This window comes from Octopus bimaculoides, chromosome 8 (assembly GCF_001194135.2).
Source record: "Octopus bimaculoides isolate UCB-OBI-ISO-001 chromosome 8, ASM119413v2, whole genome shotgun sequence".
In the NCBI taxonomy this organism is placed as follows: domain Eukaryota; kingdom Metazoa; phylum Mollusca; class Cephalopoda; order Octopoda; family Octopodidae; genus Octopus; species Octopus bimaculoides.
The window spans coordinates 17188251-17195075 of record NC_068988.1 but is presented as its reverse complement, the minus strand read 5'-3'; the positions used below and the strand labels follow the sequence as shown (position 1 = coordinate 17195075).

The 6825-nt window shown below is 34.9% G+C and overlaps 1 long non-coding RNA gene across 1 annotated transcript in view; it reads right to left on the bottom strand.

The window, feature by feature from the left end:
• LOC128248550 (uncharacterized) overlaps positions 1-6825 on the bottom strand; it is an 808814-nt gene that overhangs the window by 83453 nt on the left and 718536 nt on the right. The window lies entirely within an intron of this gene.

Here is a 6825-nt window from a genome sequence, read left to right as displayed (position 1 = left end):
ATATATATATATATATATATATACTCTTTTACTCTTTCACTCTTTCACTTGTTTCAGTCATTTAACTGCGGCCATGCTGGACCGCCACCTTTAGTCAAGCAAATCGACCCCAGGAATTAATTTTTGTAAGCCTAATGCTTATTCTATCGGTCTCTTTTGCCGAACCGCTAAGTTACAGGGACGTAAATACACCAGCATCGGTTGTCAAGCGATGTTGGGGGGACAAACACTGACACACAAACATACACACAAATACACATATATACATATACATACATATATACAACGGGCTTCTTTCAGTTTCCGTCTACCAAATCCACTCACAATGCTTTGGTCGGCCCGAAGTTATAGTAGAAGACACTTGCCCAAGGTGCCACGCAGTGGGACTAAACCCAGAACCATGTGGTTAGTAAGCAAGCTACTTACCACACAGCTACTCCTGCGCCTACTACACAGCCATTCAGAACCATATACTGCTTAAACAATCAAAGACAAGAATTCATATGAAACTAGCTACTGCCAACCTCCTAGAACTCACAAGAGTAAAAAAGAGAGATAGAGAAAGACAGAAAAAAGGAAAATATCCCTTGCATTTGAAAACTATGGAAATATATTTAAAAAGATTTCATTTAATTTTTCCACAATTTAATAGTTTTTCTTGCTTTACTCTAAGTTGAAAAAGTTGCAAAGACTGAAACCGGTACAAAAAGTTCTTCATAATAAATTATTTTACCATTCTCTACCTTGTTTTATTTCCCTTATATATATATATATATATATATATATATATGTATACGTATATTATATTATATGTATATAGGTATAAATTGGTGTGCGTATATATATACATACATTCAACCTACAACCCAATATCATATAAAAATCTTACATATAATCGGAGCCATTTTTAGGGAGATGAAATTAAGAATCCCCTGTTAATACTTCTCTCGGTCTTTGTTGTTATTTTTATGCTCTTTCTTGAAATCGCTAAAAATAGCAGTATTTCTGTAACTAGTGACAAACAACTAAAAATAAAAATGGACTAGTGATGTAACATTGAAGTTTAGGAAACTAATGATTTATTTTGTTTAAATCTGGTACATCCGGAGAGCAGTACATGATAAATGTGTAAAAAATCCGCAAAACAAACGAATGACAGTGTTATGCCGAGCTGGAATTAACTTTTGAATACATCTACTACGCACACGCGCATGCTTCATACACAAATATATACGAAGAATAAAAGAATCCTCAAAGAAATCTGATAGATTTTCTAAGGAAAAAATGAATCGCTGACGTCTAATATTCATGGTCAGCTAAATTCTAACTTGTCAGCTATAGACGCTATCGCACATGTTGTAAATTGTCGATAAATCAATTTTAAATAATAAAGTGCAATCGATGAAATTCAGCAAAGCATAAATGTCAAAAAAATAAATATATATATAATATATACCATCAGGTTGGACAACCGATAAAATACGATAAAATGAAAATAATTATAAAATATTCGAATGAAACATAGATGCCAAAAGCACAGTTGGAGAATTCTGGAAAACTTTCATAAAATCGACACATTCTATGGTGTAAAGTGAGAAATGATACCGTACTATATTGTATAAAATAAGAAAGTTTGTGGAGGAGGTTAGCTTCTGGAGTACTTCTAAAATAAATCTATTGCCATTTGAAGACGTTTGTCGAAGAGAAAATACAATATAATAACACTCATGTTTATCCCTTGAGTATTTCTGGCGAAATACTTGGTCTCGTGTAGAAAGACATTTGTAAATCAATTTGATCGAATACGATCAGGTATGACATAGTGTGTACATCAATACACATACATACATTCATAAATGTATGTTTAGGACTTAGTTGGACGTACTGACACCGGTACTATATTTTAAGCCCGACACATTTGGTATCATTTCGTTTGTTGAACCACAATGTTTTAGGGACTTATCGAAACAAATATATAGAAGACAAATAATGAAGACATACAGATATATTTCCACCACGAAATTCACTCATAAGATTGTGGTGGGCCAAGAGCTAGAGTGGAAAACACTTGCCAAATTACGGCGTAGTGAGACTGAACCCAAAACGTATGGTCAGCAAACAAATGTCTTAACCACACTTACGTTCAATAATAAATATACATAAGTTTATTTATAGATGTTTGTGCACGTGAGCATCGGTGGATATGTGTGTGTCTGTGTATGTCTTTGTGTATGTAATCTGAAATATAATGGACTAGCGGATATATGACTTAAAGTGTCCCCATAATTACAATTCCACTTATATCAGTGAAGACACTTCTCTTCGACGGGATGTCATCCGACTAACGAATGTAATGTGATGAACTGTCAGAAACATTGAAATAAAATCCCCTAACATTATAAGGTAGTTCTCTGTGAGAAGAACATAGTGAATAGTTTGGTCCTAAATATACTGTGTTTCAGAAGAGAAAGGCGATGATTTTAATCGAATGCCAGTGAAAAGAAATCAACGTGACGGGCTTGACTGGGAATTAATAAAAACATTCCGTAACCATACAAATTCATTGCATTTTCTACACTGAGAGAGATATTTATTCCTAACTGTTCTGTCATCTCTGATCAAGTGACGCTTTTGAAATGCTGGACCATATAAAAAAAAAACAGTATTCCATACTTGGGTTTATTTCTATTACTATTTGCTAAATAAAAATATCACTGTTTATTCTGGTGTTACTGTTTTATAGCATATTTTCGTGTTCCCCCTATCAATATTACATATAGAGTGGTTTATGACACATAGTTTTATAGATGACAACGAATTGGCTGCCAAGAATCTTGAAAGACGAAAACTGGGTCCAAATTATCTTTTAACAAAATGACTTAATGTGTTTCCAAATTTTGTATATGTTGTTAGTTTCACCTTGAAGCTGGTGTTGCATCCATTGCTTTTGCTAGGGAACTTGTAATCTGAATAAATCCCTTAACATTTCTCTTAGACAAATGAAACAAGAAACTTGTTAAAACATGTGCAGGATGGTAATTCTGTATGAGGGCTATTTAAGGGTTCGTTTGACTACTACTGATGGGGAAGAATGTGGATATAATAAGAGTTAAGATGGTAGATATAAGCTCGGTGACATCGGTGAGGTGGAACTGGTACGAGGCCAACCAGTTCTGAAGAACACTTCTTTTATAGTAGTTGATGAAAAAATAATGAAGGAAGTAAATGCAGAACTGACCACTTCATGCCAATCAATTAGGTATCCTATTTCTTGTCGTAGCTATTGTTCTTGTAATTATTAGTGTTGTTGTGAAAATTCAAATGAACCATGATAAACAAACATTATGAACATAGAGAAACCGAGAGTAACCATTTTCCTGTTGGTAGCATGTATAGCTTCATTGCGTAACATATCATGTTCGTATATTTAAAAGAAAACTTGTGATTTAAAGAAGATTAGTTGCTATTTCTTGCAGGTCAATTGACAGTGTAAACGCTTCAGACTTGAGCGTTGAGTAAGCTATGTCATTCATCGTTATCGTAGTGAAAGGAAGAAGATAAGTAGGTAAGATGTGAGATGTGTTGATAGAGCTGGAAGCGTTTACGCTATTACTTGCAGCGAACAAAGACAAATCAATGGTGTGCCAATGGTTTTCTAGTATTGGCTTACTGATAGCAGCATCTTTACTGGATCAGCTCTAAAAGAAAAAAATGTGTGTTTGCTCATACACACACACACGCTCACACACACGCACGCACACATACACACGGACACATGTAACTCAAAGTAATGAAACAACTGATATGCCAACTGTTTGTTTACTTTCTAAGTATTCTTTCAAACAACCCACGTTCGGGCGCACGCGCACACAAATACACACACACACACACACAAAATCTTCTATTTTCACAGCTAATCTGCGTTGCGTTTTCCTTTAGTTCATGTACAATACATACATACATGCATTCATTCATACATACGTTTGTGTGTGTGTGTGTGGGGGGGGGTCTGTGTGTGTCCACCACCATATAGAAGACCTGCACACTCGCTGGATCTAGTATGATTATCACTGACATCAGCAGAATTGTCTGAATGATTCTCTCACTAAATATTAGAATAACAGAACCGGAATTCACTTCGATGCATGCACAAGAGCTGTATGCATACCACTCACTGAAACGTATTTAAAACTCGATATGGTAGATGCAGAAATAAAGAAGCCAAAGTATGCTTTATCGTGAAACAACAAAGAAGACAGAGGACACGGTGGAATTTCACTGTACGCCTATGAAGACCTCACACCCCGTCTTTTGTTATACTGGAACTCGGTGTGTGACATAGTAATTGTACATAAAAGACAAGTCAATATAGTTATGTGTACTCTTTATCACCCATTAGATTCTCCGAATCCCATTGAAAGTTTTGGAGACTGCATGGCAAAAAGCCATTTAGAACAACGCGTCAGTGTACGTCTCGGTGAGACTCAGCCTGCCTAACGTAGGATGTCCTGAGGATCTTCCCCTTTCAAGAATGACGTGGTGTAAACAGGCATTTGGAATTCATGCTCAATCTCGTAAACAATTAGTATTCCAACCAGGTAAAACAATATTCTTCACCTCTACTTCACAAACAATATGTTACTTATCAATGATGCGAAAATTCCAACAACGCTAATCTCAGATCACAGTATAATAAAGCCGATCATGTATGATCCAAAGGAATCCGCGGACATGCATCCTACGCGAAATAACCAAAATCTATCCAAAGTAGAGGCGGGAAATATATCTTCAAACGCGCGCGCACACACACACACACACACACACACACACACACACACAAACATACAAACATGTGTGTGTATGTTTGTGTGCTTGGTACCACGATTCAAAAATAAGTGCTGGTGCCGATTATTTCGACTAAAATTCTTCAAGGCGATGCCCCAGCGCAACTGCAGTTCGATGCCTAGAACAAGTAAATGGTAAATGGTAGCAGATAATATATGCATACTTACGTGCACATAAAAAAATATATATTTACACACGTATATACATATACATACGTATGTGCACACATATATTCATACATACATATATTCAGTATATGTCAGAGTGTGTGTGCGCGTGCGCGTGCGTGCGAGCGTGTGTATCATACATAAAGAACCTTACGTTAGAAGTATTAATGAATGGCATGCATTTGTATCAGTGCAGTCTTGACTGCTAATAAGCCCTCTCCAAGCAAATAACATTTGATTCTAAATATTGAGTTACCTGAAGTGCAGTAATATGAAGAAAATTATTTAAGAAAGGCAATGTAATTATTCACAGCCGCTGTCGGCAATTGACGTGCATTTCATTAATATCCTTGTTAAACTGTTTACTATTGAACGATGAGTTACCAACTAAATTATATAAACAAATTTTGAACAAGTTTGAGGGGAGGAAGACATTGATTTCATCATGTCTATTATTTGATTTATAATTTTATATATCGAACCCGAAAATATGAATGGCAAAGTTGACCTCGGCCGGATTTGAACCCAGACAGTAATAGGTAGGAATTAACATCGGTAGACATTTTGATCGACTCTCTATCCATTTTACCAGTTTGTCGCTTTAATAATAATAATAATAATAATAATAATAATAATAATAATAATAATAATAATAATAATAATAATAATGATAATGATAATAATAATAATAATATCCAACGTAAAACACTTTCAATACAGTAAATATAAGAGCATCACAGCAAACCACAGCACATACCCAAGGCACACAGAGCTGCACTCGGTAGTGCAATGAAAGCACGTTATAAAAATAAGACTAGAGTAATAATAATAATAATAATAATAATAATAATAATAATAATAATAATAATAATAATAATAATAATAATAAGAAGAAGAAGAAGAAGAAGAAGAAGAAGAAGAAGAAGAAGAAGAAGAATTTGACAAGATCAGTGAATGTAAAGACGTGCTAATAGAAATTGAAAAAATGTGGCATCTCAAGGCGACTACCGTACCAGTGATTATAGGATCTCTAGAATTGAAGAAAAAAGTTACTGAAACCTATTTGAAAATGATACCAGGCCTACCATCCCTACAGGAGGTGCCAAAGATCTTGTTAATTGGAACGACTCATGTACTGAGACGCGCATTATCGCTGTGAAAGCAACATCCATTCATGTATTTATTTATTATTAATTTTTTAAATCCATATTTTACCTGTGAATTTGCGTATGTAAATGTAAACTGGGAATGCATATAATGAGCTTCTCTGCCCCAGGTGTACGGAAAACACTCGGCGAGAAATGGAAGAAAATTTGAAGAAATACGAAAAAAAACAACAACATAATAATAATATTAATCCATTACAATGAAGACGCAAAGCCTGAAATTTAGGAGAGGAGCCTATTCGATTACATTGATATTAGTGTTTCACTGGTAACCAATTCATCGACCCTGCATGGATGAAAAGCAAAGTTGACCTCGGCGGAATTTAAATTCAGTACAAAGATATGGATAAAATACCTCTTCGCATTTTGCCCATCGTGGTAACGATTCTGCTAGCTCACCGCCTTAATAATAATAATAATAATAATAATAATAATAATAATAATGATGATGATGATGATGATGATGATGATGATAAGAAGAAGAAGAAGAAGAAGAAGAAGAAGAAGAAACAGAAGAAGAAGAAGAAGAAGAAGAAGAAGAAGAGGGAGAAGAAGTATTAGAAGAAGAAGAAGAAGAAGAAGAAGAAGAAGAAGAAGAAGAAGAAGAAGAAGAGGGAGAAGAAGTATTAGAAGAAGAAGAAGAAGAA